The 23,971-nt window shown below is 38.6% G+C and overlaps 1 long non-coding RNA gene across 1 annotated transcript; it reads right to left on the bottom strand.

Annotated features, from left to right (window-relative positions):
* Positions 1 to 885: 885 nt before the first annotated feature.
* LOC102150210 (uncharacterized) lies at positions 886 to 18,754 on the bottom strand. The gene is made up of 6 exons (XR_289803.4): positions 18,111 to 18,754; positions 10,735 to 10,928; positions 8,559 to 8,981; positions 5,924 to 6,092; positions 1,569 to 1,691; positions 886 to 1,294 (listed from the first exon to the last, which is right to left on the bottom strand). It is a non-coding gene; the product is annotated as an uncharacterized lncRNA (long non-coding RNA).
* Positions 18,755 to 23,971: the final 5,217 nt, after the last annotated feature.

Here is a 23,971-nt window from a genome sequence, read left to right as displayed (position 1 = left end):
GGGCACTGTGCTCCTGCTGGGAAAAACCATGTTTTGCTTGCTGCCCCACTGCTGGAAAGACTGGTATCACTGCCAGGGGAGAAGAATGGGACTGGTTCACTGCCTCGACTCTGTGACCTGAAACCTCAGGATGTGTGCACCACGTGCTACTGCTAGGGGAGCAGGGCACAAGCCATGAGTGAGTGCCACTGCTGTTCATGCAGTCTTTGGTCGCAGGCACTGGTGTGCTGGTGTGCTCTGAAATGCTGGGTTAGGGCCTCCTGCCCCTGCCAGGGAAATTCATGTTTTGGATACTATCCCCACTACTAGAAAGACTGATGCCACAGCTAGGGGAAGAGGAGGGAGCTGAGTTGTTAGCTCCACTCCGTGTTCTAAAGCCTCAGGCAATGTGCACCACCTGCCACCGGCCGGGGGGTGGGGAGGGGAGACGGGGAAGGGGAGGGGCCAAGCCAGGAGGGACATTTGTGCTATTAGTAGCTGGTGTGAATGCTGTGTGAGGATCCATGTTTTGGATTGCCACCACCTTGGGAGGGAAAGGTGGTTGCTCCTCTAGTTCCACCCCCTCCCAGAGGTCCAGTCCACCCACCTTCAAAAGTATAGATGAGTTTATCACTGACATTTTGGTGTGCTGTGTAGGGAGTCCTTTGTCAGTCAGAGGATGTCTGACTGGTTGTAACTTAGAGGGGAGAGATAAAGGGAACAACTCACTATGCCATGATACTGATGTAACTCCAACTTAGTACATTTTTCAAAACTTTTTCACATCATTGACGTCACCAATTGAACACTCTTCCCAAATGGGGAGAGACGTGTGAAAGGATCTCTTGCCCTTCCTCTTAGGGTTCTTCCTCTGTTCAGTGTCACAACTTTGAAATGAGACTGAAGTTGAGTGTCCAATAGCACAAGCTTTATTAAATGGCCAAAGAATGGAGAAGTGGGAACGAAGTGCAAAAATCAACTTCTCAGCTCCTGGGTTAATTAAGCAGCTATTTATACGGGGTCTAGGTAATGAAGGGGAGGAATACTCACATTTATTTGGGGAAACAGGCAGGCTTTTCTAGGGAGCAAGGGTGCCACCTTTTTTCTTTCCTTATTTGATTATATCCTGCTGTTGCCATGGCAGTTGTAAACTGTCATGGAGTCGGTGGGTGTTTTGTATACTATGGTAAGGTATCACAATGAGTGTATAATGTGCTGCAGGTCTATGTCAAGTCAAATCAGAGTGCCATGTTGCCTTCAATCAATTTTGACTCGTTTTGTTCAGCCATCTTATCCTTCCTTTCTTTGTGGTTTCCTGCAAGCAAAAGATAACATGTTAGGATTGTTCTGAGCAGTGTTGTGGTTAATGTCTTATGGGGCCAAAGGCTTGGATGACAATATCACTCCATGAATATGAGGTAATCAGAGAAGAGATATTATGTCTATTTTACCAATGACGACACTGAAAGCCAGAGAGGGAAATATAAAGCAGGCAGTGGGTGACAAAGCAGACGGGACTAGAACTTGGGCCAAAAGTCAGAGAGTAGAGGGCATGTAGGAGGGAGCACAAAATGGCACAGAGCACTCACAGTCAGCATGACCCCCTCCCATGCTTCTGGACAGGATCTTGTAGAGATGCTTCAGAGTAGAACTTTACAGTATAGCTTTCCTCTTGGTCCCTGTGGTCCCTTGGTTTGTTGCCTCACTATTAACTGGAATCAGAAACATAGGGCCAAAGCTGATAGGATGACTGCCTACAGTTGAGTATCTGATAACTAGATTTGGACTTTCCTGCTCCGTACCTGAGATACCTAACTCCATGTCAGATGATTTAGGAGGCTACCGCACCCTTTCTTTGTCTGACGTAGCAATTATCTGTGCTTAACATTTCTAGTTTCTTTGATCACCACCCAAATCATAACCCCATTGGTCCCATATTCTCTTCTGTACTCTTAACAAAAATACCCTGATTTTTCTCCTTTGATCCAACACCCATTTCCTCCCATGCTTCACAAAACTTTAAATTGCACTCTCTGGAAATCCAGCTACATGACAAGAAAACCCCCTTCATTCCTTAGAATTTGGTTATTGACTGTTCTTTGCATTTCCTGGCTTTACCTGTAACCTGCATTTCCCTTGAGGACATTGCTGCCCTCCTATATGTCACAAGTAGAGACAGCTCATTCTCCCAACTTCTAAAGTACCTCAGGTTGGGGCTGTGGCGTGTTCTCTTTGTTTCTTATGATTCCTTTCAAACCACCGTTCCTCCCTTGCTATTAGAAAATCTCTTGCTCCTTAGAAGCTAGTGCTACCCACTACCATTTCCCTGCCACTGTCACTTTCATGTCTCCTGGATACTCTCTTTTTCTGTGAAAACTTTGACATTGGTTGCAAAGTCTTACTCTTGAGTCCATCATCCTGAGTGACCTCAATATCCATGGCGATGACCCCATTCAATGCTAAGGCCTCTCCTTTCCTTGATTTCTTTATCACCGCCTGCATTCTACTTCAGCTACCTATGCCCATACCTGTTTTTTTCTGTTACTCAAGAATTATCTCACTTCTGAAATCACTTATTTGTACATTCTATTCTCTGACCACTACTTTCTATCCTTACAGTGTAATGACTCATTGGCTCGCACGTCCATGGGGCCTCCAACCCACTGACTCTTACTTTCTTCTTACTCTACTGTGATTCCTCTGCTGCCTTTCTTTCTCTCCTTATCCACTTCAGAGTCTATGGTCTGTAATTTCAGTAACTTTCTTACCAGTGTTGTAAACTCTCTTGTCATACTATCTTTTTATTGCACATTCCTGCGGGTAAAACCCTGCCTGGTTGATTCCAACTATTTGACTTCCCTGTATTGGTGAATGCTGCTGGAAAAAAATTCACACAACCTGGAATTGATATTAAATTAATGGTCTAACTTCAACTCTATCCTAAACAATACCGACAGTACTCAATACCAGAAAGTTCACGGCAATATTGTTTATTAGAGTCAAAAAATTGAAAACAAACCAAATGCTTATAAATAAGGATTTAGGTAAATTGTGGTGTAGCCACATCATGGAATACAAAATGGAAATCTCCAGATGCAAACATAAAGAGAAGTAAGTACCTGAGGTGAAGCTGTAACACTGTAGGATGGGGTGGAGGGTGGATTATTGAATTTGATAATTTCTAGGGGTTTTGGTTTTTCTGCCTATCTAGATGGAACTAAAAATCTATCCATCATCACAGTGAAATGACTAGATCTCTGGGATTCAAGTTAAAAACAAAGTTTCTCTTGAGATATAGAAATATTATGCCTACCTCTTGCCCGATTTTTGAGTTCAAAATTTAAACTACATGACATATAAACCCACAGTCAACAAAGTGGTTTCAGTCAATGTTCCCTCTGAGGTGTTAGGAAGATGCAAAGTTTATCACTCCACAGGAACAACACCATAACCCAGACAACAAAGACTTCACGTAGGAAAGCCCCACTGAAGATGAGCTCACAATCCAATATTATAAAACACAGGAGCAAACAATTCACATGAGCCATTGTCAGGATACAACAAAGAGGAGATTTACACACATTTCACACAGAATTCCATATAATTCAAGGCATAAAACAAGGACTTGAAATTCTAAAAAAAGGAACAAGATACCAAAGAACAAATGGCCAAAGGAAAAAACCAAGAATGAAAAATGTGATCATTACAACAAAAAACTCAGTGGACATGGCAAACTACAGACTGGACACTGCTTTGTAATACCCGAATGAAAAATAAGGTCTTTGAAATAACAATAAGAAAACTGCAGTGAGCAAGATAGAGATGGCATTTGGAGCAACTGAAGAGAGAAAGAGAGGATAAATGTCAGGGAATTATCAAGAGATAGCACAAAGACATGAAAAGAAGGAAAATGTGTGTGATACTGTGATTTATAACACATATATATTTGATCATTCAGATGACCAAAATATATTTCTCATATATATTTGGTCTTCATCTATAATTCCTGGCTCACAGCTCCCAAAACCCTTGGAATTTTCTGAGCAATAAGAGCCATGAGAGACTCTTTTGTTATAACATTCAGCCTCTTGTCCTCAGTTCCAGAAGTTGCTTCAGACCCATTAAAGTGAAATGAGTGTCTTGTTATTCAAGATGCCCCCTTCTACCACAAATGGGTGTACGTTAATGAGTAGACTTTGGGAAAGCTCCTAAGGATGGGTGCTGGTTGCCAGGGAACCAACCATGTGATTAGAGGATTCAAACTTTCATTCCCACCTCTCTGACCTCTAGGGAAGGGACAGGGACTGGAGGTCGAATCAATGACCAATGCCCAATGATTTAACCAATTATGTATGTGTAATAAAGCCTCCATTGAAACCCAAAAGGATAGGTTTTGGAGGGCTTCCAGGTTGGTGAACACTTGCAGACATGGAGAGAGTGGCATGCCTAAAGAGGGCATAGAAGCTCCATGCCCCTTCCCACGTACCTTACCCTATGCATCTCTTCCACCTGGCTCTTTTTGAGTTATATCCTTTTATAATAAACTGGTAGTCTAGGAAGTAAAATGTTTCTGTGAGTTCTGTGAGTTGCTCTAGCAAATTAATCAAACCTCAGAGGGGGTCATGGGAACCTCTGAAGTATAATCTGATCAGATGCACAGGTGATAACCTGAATTTGCATTTAGCATCTGAAGTGGAGGACAGTCTCATGGGACTGAGCCCTTAACCTGTGGATTCTGATGCAATCTCTGGGCAGATAGTGTCAGAATTGAGTTGAATGATAGAACACCCAGCTGGTGGGACACACCCCCCCACTATGGAATTTGGTGAAAAGAAGAATTTAATATGCAAGAAATGTTGAGAGGTATGTAGAATAGAATTTAAAATTCCAACTTATATCTAATAAGAGTGCAAGAAGGAGAAACTAGAAAGAATGAGGAAGAGGAAATATAAGAGTGATAATAAGTGAGTTTGTCCCAGAAATGATAAAACATTAATCCTCAGATTCAGGGCACACAATGGATTCTTAATAGAAGACATAAGAAACTCACACCTAGACATAGAGGGAAACTATAAACATTAAAGACAAAGAGATCTTAAAAGCAGTAAGAGAGAATAGACAGGTTTCCATAAAAGAATTAAACTAAAAACAGACAAAAAAAAAAAAAGCAAAAGATGGAAGACTGTATAATGTTAGCTTCTAAGTGCTGGAGAAAATAACTATTAATCTAGAATTTCATACCTATCCAAATTATCATCCAAGATTGACAGCTAAATTAATAGATTTTCATCATTTAAGACCAAGTGCTGACCAAAGACTAGGATAGTTAACCACTAATAAGCTCTTATTAAAAGAAAAAACAAAGGGCAAGAAAAAGAAATTGGACCCCAGGAGGAAGGAAATGCAAGAAGTAAGGCCACAGAGCAGGGGACCATGAGCGAGAATGGGTAAGTAGGAAGCCTTGCACTAGAGTGTCAACAAAACTTGCTGCAGTGTGTGTGCACACTGCTGGCAGTCCCCTTGCTGTAGAAGAAGAAAAAAATGGAAACACATTTGAACTAGAAAGACAAGCCCCTCCCTCCCTCTGTGAGCCTCTCGGGCCCTCTACTGAGCATGCTTAAGGTTACATAGTATCGACTGGCAAAGGAGCAGTGTTTACAGGGCTGAGCTCCAGTATCACAAAATGGGGCAATGAAGAGTGGGTTTGGAGCCGAGAGGCAATAATTTGGTAACCGGCATGTCAATTAATGAACAAAGAAACTGGTAAACATAGGTAAATCCAAACAAGTACCATGTGACTAAAATGATAATAATAATAGTATAATATAACATAGTAGTTTGGGGGACGGAAAAACCAAAGTGAAATAAAATGCTGGACAACAATAACAAAAAAGAGAACGGAGTAATTGAAGTTAAATCACTCTAATGTCCTTATAATATGTACCTTAAAGATGAAAATTTCTGACAATTTCTTGGTAGTAGATGCACTTTACAGATGGCTCGTTACATGGCTGTTGGTGAGAGGTCTCAGTTCCTTGTTGGTTGTTTGCAGAAGGCCTCAATTCCTCACCCTGTGGGCCTTTGTCCAATTAATTTTGTAAGATCTTAATAACCTGAATACAAAACCATAACAACGACATTACAAAAAAAGTAAACTATAGGACAGTATTAATCAAAATCAAAAAACAAAAATCCTAAACAAGTGTTAGCTAGCCTCAGCCAGCAGCCCATACAAAGGCTAAGACAGCAGGACCATGATGAGTTCTTCCAAGACTTTAAGATTGACTTAACATTTAAGAATCAATCAATAATTTACATTATTAACAGAATACAGGTGAAAAGCCATACTACCATCTCAATAGATACAGAAAAAGCATTTGATAGAATACTCATCCATTCTTGATAAACTCTTTAAAAAATTAGGAATAGAAAAGAATTTCTTTAATCTGACAAAAAATTGTCTACAGAAGTCCTATGAGAAGCCATAATAAAATGCTAATAACTTTCTTTTGACATTGGGAATGAGACAAAGAATTCTACTGCCAGCACTTTTATTCATCATATACTGAAGATTCCAGTAGTAGAATAGGCAAGAAAAAGAAATAAAAAATATAAAGATTGGAAAAGAAGAAATGACATTGACATGACCGTGTACGTAGAAAATCCAAAAAAATTTAGAGTTTAACTATTAGAAATAAGTGAAGTTATTCTTGTACTAGATCAAGATCAAAAAACAAAAATTGATTGTATATCTTCTTACCAGCAATAACTATCTAGAAAATAAAATTTTAAAGATCTTACCATTAACAGTAGGATCAAACTTATCAAGTATCTCAGAGTAAATCAAATGAAAGATCTGCAAGACCTCTACAGAAATTTGTTAATTATTACTTAGAGAAATTAATGAAAATCTACATAAATGGAGGGATGTAACATGTTCATGGATGGGAAGACTCAACATTGAAAATATGACAATTCTCAATTCTCTCCAATTTGATAAGATTTAGAGCAACAGCAAACCAAATACTAGTAAATTTAGCTTTTTTTTTAAATTTTGAAGGTGGATGAAAATGACATCCAGATTCTAGAATTTACACAGAAACGCAAAGAATTAAGAAGAACCAAGACAATTTTGAAGAATAATACAATTGGAGCACTTACTTTAGTAGATTCAAGCCTTATTATAAAGCTACAATAATTAAGACAGCATGGGACAGTAATTAAGACAGCAAAGATAGATAAAAAATTGACCAGTGAAAAAGAACAGTGTCAAGAAACAGATCTATGCATACATGGACACTTGATTTATGATGGGGATGGCACTGCAGAGCGGTGAGGAAATGATATTCTGTTCAATAAATAGTGCTGAGGCAACTGGATACCCATATGGGAAAAAATGACATGGGATCCCTATCTCACACCAGACATAAAAACTAATTCCAGATAGATTGTAGATCTAAAGGTGAAAAGGAAAACAAAACAAAACAAAAATCCAAGAAATAAGAGAGAAAATTTTTAAGACCTGGGAATTGGGAAAGATTCTTACAACAACACATATTCATTAAGCATAAAGGAAAGGATGGACAAATTGGGCTATATTAAAGTCAAGAACGTCTGGCTATTAAAAGACACCTAGGAGTGAATAAACACAAAGTATAGAGTGGAAAAAGGAGTTTTAAGCATGTTTAGAGGGTGGAATTCAGTGAGGAGAGATGGAGATGCCTCCACACGCATGATGGTCTCTCACTGGGGTAGGAACCCAGGAAAGGTCAGGTGAGAAAAACGTTAACAAACAGGTCTGTGACTACAGTACTTAGATGTGTGGAGTGAGGAAGAGAGAGACTGAGGATGTCCCCTAGGCTTCTAACTTGGGGGAGCAATGGTTGTGGAACCTTTCGCTAAGACAGGACATTCTGGAGTAGCAGCTGGTGGGGGAGGGGTGCCGGATGCGCCTGGTTTTTGAACTGGCGAGTTCGAGGTACCTATGGGCTGTCCAGGGGAAGGCAGCCTGAAGGTGGTTGGGCACATGGGTCTGGGGCTCCATTTGAGATTCAGTGGCCTTCAAGGGGAGCCGATGTTCCAGGACCACATGAAACCAACCAAGGAATGTGCAAAGTGAGGAGAGAGGAGGGTAGGGTACTTTCATCAGAGGGGCGCCGTGGGCCGGGGTCTACTTCTAGCCTTCAACTTTCTGAAGGCCTTAGACAATATTAGAAGGCTGAAAAAAACCCCGTTTGTTTACCGAAAAAAAAAAAAAAAAACACAAGCAAAACAAAACATAAATCACTGCAAAATATAATTATTTCAAATGCAAGATTATAAAAAGCCTTTCAGCTTTTTTACAACGAAAACATTATTTAATCGTGACATGCGTGCATTTAATATACCTAATATATTTGACGTGATGTGGGGCCAGGACCATCCCGCCCCGCAACATGTCATAGTTCCAGAAGTCTATGAAGGGGGCCCAGGTCAGAGAAGATGTCTCCTACGGTGCTCTGCTCTGTACCCCTGAGGGTTCCTGGCTCTCGGGCCGCGCCCCCTACCCTACCCTTCCTCCACGCTGCGGCGCCCCTCACCTTTGCAGAGGGTATTCACGTGATACTGGGTGTAGAGCTTCTGGGTTCGTAGCTCTTTGAGGTACAATTCCCTCAAGATCTGGTTCTGATGGACTTCATCTGGGACTACCTCCTCCTTTTGGTGTACGGCCATGACCTTGGCCCTGCTAGGTCGGGTCCCGCTCCTTCTGGACGCTCGCCCAGTGCAGGGTCTCCGGCCGTCTCCAAGCAACAGTGTCGCACGCCGTCTCCAGGCAACAGCGTTCCTTGGAATCTTATTTCGAATCCCGCCTCTTCTGGCGCTCTGTTCACCTTGTCCAGCTTCTCAGGACCAAGCCTGGTTACTAGGACCGCCCCTCAGCTGCCAGGAGAGGACTTGCAGTCCAGTGGCAAACCCAGGAGGTAGTGGACTTGTCATTGGACCTCACCTTGACCAGTCATTTCCTAAAAAAGATTTTGGAAGGAGCCAGAAAGCTCTCCCACTTTAAAGCAGATGCCAGGAATTGAAACCCTCTTGTGTCTATCTCACAAAACAGTGGAAGTTTCCTATCTGAGACCACGTTCTGGCTGATCTCACCCGTGCGATAATATAGATAGAATCACCTTTTCCTAATCTAAGTAACTTGGGGAGTTTATAGTTTATATTTAAACAAAAATTTTTTTAAAGATTTTATTTTTTCCTTTTTCTCCCCAAAGCCCCCTGGTGCATAGTTGTGTATTTTTAGTTGTGGGTCCTTCTAGTTGTGGCATGTGGGATGCCACCTCAGTGTGGCCTGATAAGCGGTGCCATGTCCGCACCCAGAACTCCAACCAGGGAAATGCTGGGCCACCAAGGCAGAGCACGAACTTAACCATTAGGCCACGGGGCCGGCCCCAATATATTTTAAAATTTTAATTGTGGTAAAGTACACAACATAAAATTTACCATCGTAACCATTTTTAAGCACACAGTTCAGTAGTGTTAAGTGTAATCACATTGTGTGAGACCAATCTCCAGAACTTTTTTATACCCGTTAGACAACCATCCCCAGCCCCTGGCAACCACTATCTTACTTTCTGTTTCTATGAATTTGACTACTCTAGATACCTCATATAATATTTATTTTCAAAGAACTAATAGTCGGTCTAGCATAAAGAAAGGAGCCACCCCTGGTTTCAGTAAGCACCTCTAGACGCTGACTCCAAACCTTGTGCTCCTCCCCACTATGTACTTCCTTCCTTCACTCACTAATTCATTCATTCATGACACAGTGTGTTCCAGGATGTGTTTGGGTCTGGGAGACACAGTGTTGAACATGCCAGTTGTGTGGACGAGTCTGCAGTTTCCCAAGCCCAGCAGGTGATTTCATGATTCCTTGTTTTAGCTCCTTCTTCTTCCCTTGGTAAACTCTTTCCCCTGTTGTCTGTCAGGGGAACACCTACCCACTGTTTGTGATAAGCTCACATGTAATCTTTCAAAAACCTTTCTAGACTCTCTAGCCCCTAGTCCACTTTTTCTTTGTGCCAGTCTCTAACCCAAATCTGTAACCATGAGAATACTTAACTAAACTTACTCATTTCTATGTAAGTTACTTGAGAACAAGAAACATGTCTGGTCGGTCTCTGCATTACCAGTACCTGGCACAATATGTACAGATGTAAGTGAGTGGTAAATGTTTTATGGCTGACTGGATGTCTGGCCAGTTGGCGCTGTGATTTCCTTCTACTTACATCATTACATAAACCCCTACATCATTCAGAAATGCAAACAGATTTTATCAAACCTGGCTGAGCTGGAGAAGCACCTTCATTCCTTATCATTGTGAGCCATGTGTGAGTCCATTTTCTCATTAAGGCTCAAACAGCTTTCTGAAGTTTTTGCTACCTTCCTAAGGCTAAGACGAAAACAGACCATCATTTTGCTTAGGAGCCATATTCTCAGGTTTGGGAGAACTAGCAAGACTGTGTTTGTCCCCTGCCAAACTGAGCTTTCTTCAGCATGGGCCCAGTGGTCCAACAGCCCTCACTCTCCACAGGGTTAGGGCTAGGTGGAGGCTCGGAAGGAAGAGGGGTCAGAATCTGGTAGCTTTATCTTTTCTCCTCCCAAGCGCCACATTCTTATGTTTCCCAGGTGCCCTGATACAGGGTCTGAATATATCACAGCCCAGCCCAGTTCAGCCCAGCCCAGTGACTCTCTTTGGGGCTAGCTTCTGCTTACCTTGGGTCATTCCAGGCCATCAGTGTGCTTCTAAACTCTGAGACGATGTGTATTGAGAAATACTGAAGAGTTGAAGAACACAATGGCCCTAGCCCTATAACTTCTCATCCAGCATCTGAGGTTGCAGACTTTACATCTCTGGGTCACCTCTCAGTTATGATCAGATGCAGAGACCCAGATGACAGGGATATCAGCTAGAAAATATAATAGAAAATAAAATACCATTCATATTAGAAACAAACTGAATTATCTAGGAATTAACCTAACAAAGAATGCATGAAATTTTCAAGAAGACAAAAATTAAAACTATTTCATAACATACAAAAGATCTTGATAAATAAGGAGATGTCCCTTGTGTGCTGGTGAGACAACTATGCGGCAGTTAGAACCACAAACTCAATGTCCAGTAATACAATCATATAGACAGACCTTAAAAACAATGTTGATTGAAAGAAGCTAGAAAGGGCTAAGGTTTATATGGTAATACTATTAATTAAACTACAAACAGACCAATTCTATGTGGTACAAGACCAATTCTATCTGATATAGAGTTAATATCTACTGCGGTAGGAGATTGGGAAGGCAAAATATAGGGTAAAAAAATGAAACAAGACTTTTACTCCTGGCCACAATAGAGTAATTGGCACTGGGCTTGCCCTCCTGCTGCAAACAACCAGACAAAATAGATGAAACAACTGTTTTCAGACATTAGATAACAAGCAGTACTGGACTGTGTTCCTTGAGAGAAGAGAAAGACGTGAGATGAGCCCTACAATTTGCCCAAGTTTCCTCCTGGAGACGCTTTCTAAAATATTCAAGAAAGGGGAATCCAAGCTGAACATGGCAAAGTTGTCTGGTTAAGAAGACATAGATTGAAGTTCAGGGAGTGTGAGATAGCTGAAAATTTGTGGAGTAGCAAACTGGGGAGGATGGAGAAAGAGAGAGAGAGAGAGAAGAAAAGAGAAAAGAAGAGACCAGAACTGTGCTGGAATCCCCTTCACTGAATGGGCTTAATAGCTTATTAGACACTTAAGAATAAAATACCAGTGAACTTGAAGACATTTCAGTAGAGACCATCCAGATTGAAGCATCGAGAGAAAAAGACAACAAAAATGAAAAGAGCCTCAGGGGCCTGTGGGTAGGCGAGTGTCCAGCATACAATTTTTTGGAGTCTCAGAGAGTGAGGAGTTGAGGGACATAAAAATATTTGAAAAATTAATGATAAATAATTTCCAAATTTGGTGAAAACTATAAATTCATAGATCGAAGAACTTCAATATAATCCAAGTAATATAGATATAAAGAAACCAACGCCAAAGCACCTCATAATCAAACTCCTGAAAACTAGTGATAAAAGCATCAAGAGGGGAAAAAGGAGATTATGTAAAGAGTAACAAACACAGTATTCACAGACCTCTCATTAAAACTATGTAAACTTGAATCCAATGGAACTTCATTAATGTGTTGAAAGAATAAATCTGTCAGCCTAGAATTCTATAATCAGTGAAAATATCCTTCAAAAATGAAGGTCAATAAAGAGTTTTTAAGTAAAGAAGAGCAGTGAGAATTTCTCACCAGCAGACATGTTAGAAATGTAAGAAATGGTAAAGGATGTTTGTCAGGACAAAGGAAAATAACAATAGATAAAACTTGGATCATCACAAAGAAATAAAAGAGTTCCAGAAATGGCATGTGGGTAAATATAAAAGAATTCTTTTTCATTTTCCAATTTCTCTTAAAAATAATTGACAGTTTAAAACAAAAATGATAACAGTGTATTGTGGAGTTTAACATACATGGCAATAAAATGTATAATAATAAAACCATGAAAAACAGTGAAGGGAAATGGAAGTACACAATTGTACTATCCTTACATTATACAGAAAGTAGCATAATATTATTTGAGGGTATGCTGGAACAAGCTTAAGATGCATACTGTAAGCCATACAGAAACCACTAAAAAAAAAAAAAAAGACAAAAAGTACAGCCGATAAGTGAAAAAAAAAGAAAATAATACTAAGAATTTTGATTAATCCAAAAGAAGACAAGAAAAGAGGAAATAAGAAACAAAAGAGAGATGTCACAAACAGACAACAAATAGAAAGATAGTAGACAAACTCAACAATATCGATAATTCATATTGAACATAAACTACTCCAATAAAAAGCAGAAATTGTTGGACTGGATCAAAGTAAGACCCAACTGTATGCTATCCCCAGTAAATCTCCTTTAACTATAAGGACACATATAGATGAAAAGTAAAAGCTAGACACAGATATATCTAGCAAATATGGAGTGGCTGTATTTATATCAGACAAAGTAGACTTCAGGACAAGGCATATTACCAGGGATAATTCGAGACATTTTATCTTTCTATCTATCTATCTATCTATTATTTTTTAAGGAAAGCAGGCAAGGAGAATAGACCAGTGGATGTGTTTTTTGTTCGTTTGTTTTCTCAGTGGGATGATTTGCCCTAAGCTATCATCTGTTGCCATAAGCTAACATCTGTTGCCAATCTTCCTCCTTTTTTTCTTCCTTTCACCACCCCAAATCCCCAGTACATAGTTGTGCATAGTTGTAAATTCTTCTGGTTCTTCTATGTGAGCCACCACCACAGCATGGCTACTGACAGACAAGTGATGTAGTCCCACGCTCAGGAACCAAATCTGGGCCCCTGAAGCAAAGTGTGCTTAACTTTAACCACCAGGCCATCAGGGCTGGCTCAAGAGACATTTTGTAATGATGAAAGGGTCAATTCACCAAGAATACATAAAGATTCTAAATGTGTGTGGCTCTCATAACAGAACTTTAAAATAAATGAAGCAGAAATGGACAGAACTGAAAAGAAAGATAAACCCACAATTATAGGTGGATATTTCAACATTCCTATCTCAGTAACTGATAAAGTAGGTAAACAGAATATCAGTAAGCATAAGAAGACTCAAAAACACTATCAACCAACCTGATCTAATTGACAATGATAGCACAGTTGACCCATCAAATAGCAGGATATGCTTTCTTTTAAAGTGCACATAGAACACTAGACAACAGAGACCACTAGTTAGGCCAGAAAACAAGTCTCAGTAAATTTAAAAGGATTGAATCATATACAGTATGTTCTCTGAACACAACAGAATTTAAGTTAGAAATCAATTACAAAAGATAGCTAGGAAATCCAAAATGTCTGAAAATTAAATAACACATTTCCAAATAAGTCATGAATCTAAGAAAATCACGATAAATTGGAAGATATTTTGAACTGATCAAAAATAAACATATCTATATTAAGATTTTTAGGATGCATATAAGGACCCCACTGTATAAGGCAGTGCTTGGAGGGAATTTTATAGCTTTTAATGCTAGTATTAGAAATGAACCAAGGTACAATATTGTTGAACTAGGCTTCCACCTTAGGAAGCTAGGAAAATAAGAGCAAATTTTAATTAAAAGTAATAAATAGAAGGGAAGAAATAATAAAGGTAAACTGGAAATCACATATGGAAAACAGGCAATTAATAGATAAAATCAATAAAATCAAAAGCTGGTTGAAAATAACAACAACATGGATAAACTTCTAGCGAGACTAATCAAGAGAAAAAAAGAAGAAATGAGAAGACACAAATGAACAATATAATGAATAAAACGGGCACCACTACAATCCTACAGACATTATAGGGATGATAAGAAGATATTATAAAGAGTTTTGTCAATAAATTTGACAACTTAAATGAAATGGATAACTTCTATGAAGATATAAATTTCCAGAAATGACCAAAAAAAGGAGAGAAAATTGGCATAGCTTTGCATCTATTTAAAAAAATTGAACTTGTAATTGAAAAACTTCCTACAGTATAACCCTCCAGGCCTGGAAGGCTTTTTTTGTTAATCTGTCAAACACATAATGAAGAAAATACGAATCCTCTGCAAACTCTTTCAGAAAACAGAAGTGGAGGGAATATTTCCCAACTCATTTTATGAAGTCAGCATTACACTGATACCAAAACCAGACAAATTTGTAAAAAAAGGAGAACAAAGGATAAATATCCTTCTTGAACAGAAATGCAAAAATCCTTAACTGTTATAATATCCAGTAATATATATAAAACGAGTAATACGTCCTGACTAATGTAGATTGTCAAATAATGCAAAGTTGGCTTAACATTTGAAAATACCAATCACAATGTTAACAAATAAAAGAGCGAAGCTGCCTGATCCTCTGTCTACATTTGGCACATGGGGAGGGAAGGTCAAAGGGGAGAGCTGCTGGTTTCTTGATGGGAGATCCTTGCACCTCCCTCCTGGCACCACAACTTGTCAGAACTCACAGTTCCAAGTTAGGGATTCATGATAAGCATTCACATTTAAAAACCAAACCAAAACAAAACCTTTTTATTGAAACATCACACATACACAGAAAAGTACTTTCTTCCAAAATGTATAGCTCACACTGATTTACCAAAGAGTACACATTTGTAACCATCACACAGCCAAGAAGTAGCACATTGACAGCACCTCAAAGCCTCTCTCATGCCCCTTCCCAAACACTGTCTTCTCCCTGCTCCTCAAAGGTGGCTGATATCTTGACTTCTGACAACGTAGATTACTTTATCTGTTTTTTTCACTTTATATGCATGGAATCATCCAGTATTGTATGCTTTTGTGTTTGGCTTCTTTTGCTCAACATTATGTTTGTGAAATTCATCCATGCAGTTGCCTACAGCTGTGGCTTCTTTACTTTTCATTACTGTGTAGTGTTCACTTTTGTGACTATATCACAATTTATTTATTCTGGTACTGATGTGCATTGGGTTGTTTCAGTATGGACTCTTATAAATAATGTTGTATGAATATTTTGTAGATGACTCTTGCTGCACATGTGCAAATATATTGTTGGCTACTCAGGAGTGGAATTGGTGGATTATAGGGAATGCCCATGGTTTGGTTTTACTAGGTGATACCAAGCTGTTTTCCAAAATGGTGGCACTGACATACTCTGCTGTTAGGGTTCTTGTTGCCCCACATCCTTGTCAACACTTAGCATTGTCAGTCTTTTAAATTATAGCCATTCTGGTGGGTATGTAGTGGCATCCCATTATGGTTTTGTTGTGTTTTTTTCTGCTTTTTCTCTCCCAAATCCCTCCAGTACCTAGTTGTATATTTTTTAGTTGTGGTTCCTTCTAGTTGTGGCATGTGGGACACTGCCTCACCGTGGCCTGATGAGTGGTGCCATGTCTGTGCCCAGGATCTGAACCAGCAAAACCCTGGGCCAACAAAGCGGAATGTGCGAACTTAACCACTCAGCCATGGAGCCGGCCCCCCATTATGGTTTTAATTTGCATTTTCCTATTGACTAGTGAGGTTGACCAACTTTTTTGTGTGTGAGTTTATTGGTCATGTGGACATCTTTTGTGAAGTGCCTGTTCCAAGTCTTTTCCTATTTTTCCTTTGGCTTGTTTGTTTTTTCTTTATCAATTTGTTGGCATTCTTTATTATATTATTGATATAGCCCTTTGAGAGTTATATATGCTGCAAATTAATTTTCCCACTGTATGGCTTCCCTTTTTAGTCCCTAAATGGCATATTTTTGATAACTAAAAAGACACTTAATGGTTTCTTTTTGAAATTTAAATGTAGGCAAATGGATCAGTCTTTCCTGTTATGGTTAGTGATTTCTAGATACCACCTAAGACATATTTTCATAATTAGGTGTTGTGAAGATATTTTCTTATATTACCTTGTAGATCAGTGCTGTCCAATAAAAACTATGAAGTAAGTCAGATGTGTAATTTAAGATTTTCTAGTATCCAATTGAAAGAGCAAAAAGAAACAGAAAATAGGCCAGCCCCATGGTCCAGTGATTAAGTTTGTCATGCTCTGCTTTGGCGGCCCAGGTTCAGTCCCCTGGCATGGACCTACATCACCTGTTAGTGGCCATGCTGTGGTGGCGACCCACACACAAGATAGAGGAAGACAGGTACAGATGTTAGCTCATGGTCAATCTTCCTCAGCAAAAAAACCCATAAATTAATATTGAGAATATTTTATTTAACCCAATATTTCCAAATTATTATCATTTCAACATTTCAATATAAAAATATTGAGATAGTTCATTGTTTTTTCATACTAAGTATTTGAGATCTGGTGCAAATTTTACACTTAATAGCACATCTCAAGTCCTCAATAACCATGCATGGCCAGAGCAACCCTAGATTTGTTTCTACCCTTTCACATTTAGATCTATGTTCTACCTGAAATTGATTTTTGTGAGTAGTGTGAGGTTGGGGTAAGGTTTAATATTTTTTCATATGAGTCTTCAGTTGACTGAGGACAAATTTATTCAAAAGATAGTCCTATCCCACTGTTTTGCTCTGCTACTTTTGTCTTAAAGCAAGTGTCCACATATGTGTGAGTCTGTTTCTGGACTCCATTCTATGCCATTTGTCTATTTGTCTATGCTTACACCGGTACTACAATATCTTAATTACTCTAATTTTTGTAATAAGTCCTGATATCTGGTAAGGAAATAGTTTCTACCAGTTCTTAAGAGAACCTTGGCTGTTCTTGGCCATTTTCCTTTCCACATGATTATAATCCACTTGTCAAGTTCCCCAAAAGTATCTGCTAGGATTTTGCTTGAGATTTCATTGAATCTATATTCAGTTTGAAGATAGCACTTAAAAAAAACTGTATCATCTGGTTTTTCTGATGCTGTCATCATTGGGTAGGATCTGGACATGTCTGTGCCTTCTAAATTCTGCTACCTGCCACATTCTGGGGCACAGGCAGCATCAGAGCTTTGATGAGAACACAATGGAGGGCCCCCTCCCATTTCTTGCAGGAGGCATTTCTCAAGGGCAGAAAGTCCCTGGCAGTGTTCTAGAATCTTAAGAAGCAGAGAAATGGAGTCTTGGAGGAAGTAGGCCAAAACCCTTGAATCTACACCCATCTGTAATAGGGACCTTGTGCCCTGTGTGTGAGTTCTCAGGGGTCACCCATTCTTGCAGTCACTTCAACCCAGGGTAGATCAATAGGATTACCCTTCTAGAGATCAAATAAGTTAGAGTGCTTTCCACTTTTCACTTGCTCTACCTTCTCTGTCACTAGACTTTCTGTTTGCTCTGTGGTCAGAGACAAATTTCCATGTAGGAACCAGTTATAAATGTAGAGGCTTGTGCAGGCTGGTTGATCAGGCAGGAAAGGAAAAGAACAGAGTCCCTAGAAGAGGAACTTGTTAAAGATGTCTCTGGCATCTGAAGAAGATTGATCAGATGAGGATGAAGGCAAAATACAATTAGTAGTATAACCAGGATCTGGACATGGCTGAAAACATACTCTTACAGCTTCTTACATGATCCATAAGAAACGGGGCTTACCTTTCAAGCTGAGTGTCGGTTGGCCACCATCTTGAACTCCCTGTGTCCACCAGTTCAGGCTACTGCAAATCCACAGTCCTGGCAATTCTGAACTTCACCAGAACTGGCCCACTAATGGAGAAATCATCTCTCCAGGACGAGATTTGTGAATCATCTGGTTAAAGGTTCTGATTAGGGGTTGCTGGAGTATTGGCAAGGATCACAGTCTAAGAGACTAGAAAGAAGGGCTAGAAGGAGTAGGGACAAAGATAGAGCCATTACAGGAAAGGAGAGGCAGTCAAACAGGGTGGCCACTGGATGGTCTGGAAGGAATAGAGGAAGTGCTGGGCGGGGAAATCACAAAGGTAGGGAGGCAGGAAGGGATTACCTTAGTCAGAGGAAGGAAACGGGCAGGGCAGGAAGCTGAACGAGACGGATGGCGCTGGGGAGTAGGCTGAGAGCCAAAAGAGTGAGGAGACAGGGCAGGAAGGTGGTTTGGAGAACGAGAGCAAGAAGGAACAGGAGGAGGAGGTGGAGGATGGGGTTGAGATGGGGAAATGAGAGGTAGCTTTCTCCTCATTTTTCCAAACGGCATTTCTCCAGTTACTTGTCTTGTCAAAATGAGTAACTGAGCATAAGCTCAGACCTGCTCCAGCAGTTATCTCACACACTAGGCTTTGCATCATCCCATGACTGAATGCCCATTATGAAACGTACATACCTCTCTCTGTGGGGCTAGACCAATCAGGGAAGTGGGCCCAGTTTCTAGGTTTAAGAGTGATCATGGGAAATAGCAGAGAGAAGAAATGGGGCTGTAATATTAGTCCCTGTTCCTTGGGATAACATATAGTTTTGCCACTCAGTAGGCAAAGATTGGTCAAAGGACTAGGATAGCGTTAGGGGGCTGGTGGTTTGGATCTAGGAGCACAGATCTGAAGCAGGAATGAGCGAAGTGGGGAGATCAGTGACCCCATCTATTTAAGCTGCTACATTTTTTTTACTAAAGGATTTTAACTTCTTCATTCTAAAATACGTATTTTTAATTAAAATTAAAATTTTTTCTGAATTCGCTTATTTCTTTTTTTCTTATTTATTTGAATGTTTTTTGGATTTGTTACAAAACATTTAAAGACTAAGTAAATAATATCTTTGTTTATGTTAGGCCTCACTTCTACCTGTATTTTCTTTTTTACTAAAAGTCTAAACTACTTGAATTGACTTACTTTGATCTTGTTCCAACCTAGAAATAGGCAGTTTCTGGTCTATAGAGCTCTCATTTCTTGGTAATATCACAGCCAATGTACCTTTTTATTTCTTCCATAGCTGAATTTAGAACTATCAGTAATTCATGTAACATAAACATAAGGCCAAGTAAGTGTATTTATATTATTTGAAGAGTTTTATTGCATCTGAGAGTTTGTATTGTCAATTCAATAATGTGTTTAAATATTATTTATGCAAATTGCCATATGAAATTCAATGCTATTTCATGGAAGACTTTAATTTTTAAAAGATTCTCACTGATTACTAAATTTTTAAAAAATGAGATGTGATCTAGTCCTCTGTAGTCCTTCAGCACCCTCCAGGTGCAAAAGATTAGCCATCTGAATGCCACAAGAACCCTATTGATGAACTTCAATAACCTGCTAGGACTCAGGTCAATAACATTGTAATGGAACTATGGTAGGAGAAAACTGTCCTGAACAGGACTTCAACCACTTACAATTTTTATTTATTATACTTGCTTATAATCTGTTTTCCTTATTCTTTCAAATTTCATTCACATTAGGGAGCTTCATTTAGATACAGAGGCTTAAGTGGAAGATGTACCAGATGGAAGACAGGTTCATTACATAAGAATTTACTTGTTGAAAATAATGTGAATGAATTTCTTCCTGTAATATAATATGTAGCCTCTTAAGATCAATTTTCCTACCCTACCATATCTAAATAGCTATCTCAGGATTGTGCATATGTAACTGCAAGTGGAACATTCGGCAGTGATCATAACGAGGAAGTACAATCACTGTCCACTAACAGTGGCTTTGTAATTAATTGTTCTCTCAAGGATTTAGTCACTTAAACCCAGGATAGTTCTGATCTGTGTACTTTAAATATTATGTCTTTCTAGGAGACTTGCAGTTTAGCTACCTGGATATCGGTATCTCAAAGTCACTGTCTCCAAAATAAAAATTATCTTCTCCTCACAAATCAAGAGGTTCTCTTATTTTCTGTTTCTGTTAAAGCCATCATGATTCCAGTCACCCATATTAAATCCTGCTTTCTCACACTGTACACCCTTTCAAGTACCAAGTCTTATAGATTCTCCCTCTTATTCCTACCACCTCCTCTCCTTTTCTGCTGCAACCACCCTAATTCAGCTTCCCTTTCCCATTCTTTTTTAAAAAATTATTTTATTGCGGTCATATTGGCTTAGAACATTGTGCAAATTTCAGATGTACATCACTATATTTCGGTTTCTGTAGAGACTGCATCGTGTTCACCACCAACAGTCCAGTTTTTAATCCATCACCATGCATATGTGCCCCTTCATCCCTTTCACCTTCCCCCCAATCCCTCCTCCTCTGATAACCACTCGTCTGTTCTCCTGATCCATGTATTTATCTTCTACAATGAATGAAATCATATGGTGTTTATCTTTCTCTGTCTGACTTATTTTGCTGTGCATAATCCCTTCAAGGTCCATCCTGTGTTATCACAAATGGCACAGTTTTGTCTTTTTATGGCTGAGTAGTGCTTCATTGTATATATGTATACCACATCTTCTTTATTCATTCATCTGTTGATAGGTACTTGGAGTATTTCCATCTCTTACCTATTGTGAATAATGCTGTGGTGAGCATGGGGGTGCATATATCTTTTTCAATTATTGATTTCTTGTTCTTTGGATAAATATCCAGTAGTGGGATACCTGGATTATATGGTATTTTTATTTTTAATATTTTGAAAAATCTCCATTCTGTTTTCCATAGTGGCCACACCAGTTTGCATTCCTACCAGCAGTGTATGAGGGTTCCCTTTTCGCCAATCCTCTCCAATGTTTATTTTTTGTTTTGTTAATTATAGCCACTTTGAAGAGTGTGAGGTAATCTAATTGCAGTTTTGACTTGCATTTCCCTAATAATTAGCGATATTGAACATCTTTTCATGTACCTGTTGGCCATCTGTATTATCTTCTTTGGAAAAATGTCCGTTCAGATCCTCTGCCCATTTTTTTATCGGGTTGTTCATTTTTTGTTGTTGAGTTGTATGAGTTCTTTATGTATTTTGGAAATTAACACCTTGTTGGATATAAGATTGGCAAATATTTTGTCCCAGTTGGAAGGTTGTCTTTTCGTTTTATTCATGATTTCCTTTACCTTGAAGAAGGTTTTAGTCAGACATAGTCTCATTTGTTTACTTTTTATTTTCTTTCCCTTGCCCAAGTAGACATGGTATTGAAAACATGCTGCTAAGACTGATGTCAAAGAGTGTACTGCCTATATTTTCTTCTAGGAGTTGTATGGTTTCAGGTCTTACATTCAAGTTTTTAATCAATTTTGAGTTAATTTTTGTATATGGTGTAAGATAATGGTCTACTTTCACTCTTTTGCACGTGGCCATCCAGTTTTCCTATCACCATTTATTGAAGAGACTTTTGTTTCTCCATTGTGTGCTCTTGGCTCCTTTGTCAAAGATTAGCTGTCCATAGATGTGTGGTTTTCTTTCTGAGCTTTCAATTTTGTTCTATGATCTGTGTGTCTGTTTTTCTGCCAGTATCATGCCATTTTGATTCTTCATTCCTTTTCCATGAAGAATCTCACTGGGATTCTGATTGGATTTGCATTGAATCCTTAGATTCCCTTAGGTAACATGAACATTTTAACTACATTTATTCTTCCACTCCATGATTGTTTCAATTTCTTTATGTCTTCTTCAATTTCTTTCAATGATATCTTCTAGATTTCAGTGTATAGGCCTTTCATCTCATTGGTTAAATTTATTCCTAGGTAGTTTATTGTTTTTTGCCATTTTAAATAAGATTGTATTCTTGATTTCTCTTCCAGTCAGTTCGTTATCAGTGTATAGAAATGCAGGTGATTGTGTTATGTTGATTTTGTACCCTGAAACTTTACTGTATTTGTTGATCATTTCTAATAGTTTTTTTTGTGGATTATTTAGGGTTTTATATATATATATATATATATATATATATATATAAAATTATGTCATCCACAAATAGTTACGGTTTTACTTCTTCCTTTCCTATTTGGATCCCTTTTATTTCTTTTTCTTGCCTAATTGCTCTGGCAACAACTTCCAGTAGTACATTAAATAAGAGTGACCACAATGGGCATCCTTTTCTTGTTCCTGTTCTCAGAGAAATAGCTTTCAGTTTTTCACCATTAAGTATGATGTTAGCTGTGGATTGGTCTTATATGGCCTTTATTATGTTGAGGTATTTTCCTTCCATACTATTTTATTGAGAGTTTTTATCATAAACAGATGGATGTTGGGTCTTGTCAGATGTTTTCTCTGCATCTATTGAGATGATTGCATGATTTTTATCCCTCATTTTGTTAATGTGGTGTATCACGTTGATTGATTTGCCAATGTTGAACCATTCTTGCATCCTTGGAGTAAATCACACGATCATGGTGTATGATCCATTTCATGTATTGCTGTATTCAATTTGCCAATATTTTGTCAAGGATTTTTGCATCTATGTTCATCAGTGACATTGACCTGTAATTTTCCTTGTTTTTGTGTTGTCCTTGTCTGCCTTTGGTTTCAGGGTAATGTTGATGTCAGAGAATGAGTTAGGAAGCAACCCATTCTCTTCAATATTTTGGGATAGTTTGAGAAGGATACTTATTGAATCCTCCTTGAATCATTAGTAGAATTCACCAGGGAAGCCATCTGGTCCTGGACTTTTCTTTTTTGGGAGGTTTTTGATTACTGTTTCAATCTCTTTACTTGTGATTGTTCTATTCAGAGTCTCTATTTCTTCTTGATTCAGTTTTGAAAGGTTGTATGATTCTAAGAATTTATCCAGTTCTTCTAGGTTATGCAGTTTGTCAGCATATAACTTTTCATAGTGTTCTCTTATTATCCTTTGTATTTCTGTGGTATTGGTTATAACTTCTCCTCTTTTGCTTCTGATTTCATTTATTTGAGTCTTCTCTCTTTTTTCCTTAGTGAGTCTGGCTAAGGGTTTGTCAGTTTTGTTTATCTTCTCAAAGAATCAGTTCTTAGTTTCATTGACCATTTCTATTGTTTTGTTTTAGTCTCTATTTCATTTATTTCTGCTCTAATTTTTATTATTTCCTTCCTTCTACTGATCTGGGGCTTTGTTTATTCTTGTTTTTCTAGTTCTTTTAGATATAGTGTAAGATTGCTTACTTGAGATGTTTCTAGGTTCCTGTGGTAGGCCTATTTTGCTATAAATTTCTGCTTTTGCTGCATCCCATAAGAGTCGCTATGTTGTTATTTCATTTTCATTTGTCTCCAGGTATTTTTTTATTTTTACTTGATTTCTTTATTGATCTAATGGAAATTCAGTAACATGCTGTTTAGTCTCCACATATTTGTGACTTTCCCGGCTTTATTCTTGCTGTTTATTTCTAGTTTCATACCATTGTGATTGGAAAAGTTGCTTGACATGATATCAATCTTCTTAAATTTATTGAGGCTTGCTTTGTTTCCCAACATATGGTTCATCTTTGAGAATGTTCCATGTGCACTGGAGAAGAATGTGTATTCTGCTGTTTTTGGATGGAATGTTCTATATATATCTTTTAAGTCCATCTGGTCTAGTGTTTCATTTAAGTCTACTGTTTCCATGTTGACATTCTGTTTGGAAATGTAAGTGGGTGTTAATG

The sequence above is a fragment of the Equus caballus genome, chromosome 2, assembly GCF_041296265.1.
Source record: "Equus caballus isolate H_3958 breed thoroughbred chromosome 2, TB-T2T, whole genome shotgun sequence".
Classification (NCBI taxonomy): Eukaryota; Metazoa; Chordata; class Mammalia; order Perissodactyla; family Equidae; genus Equus; species Equus caballus.
The sequence above is the reverse complement of the archived record's forward strand: the minus strand, read 5'-3'. Positions and strand labels throughout refer to the sequence as shown.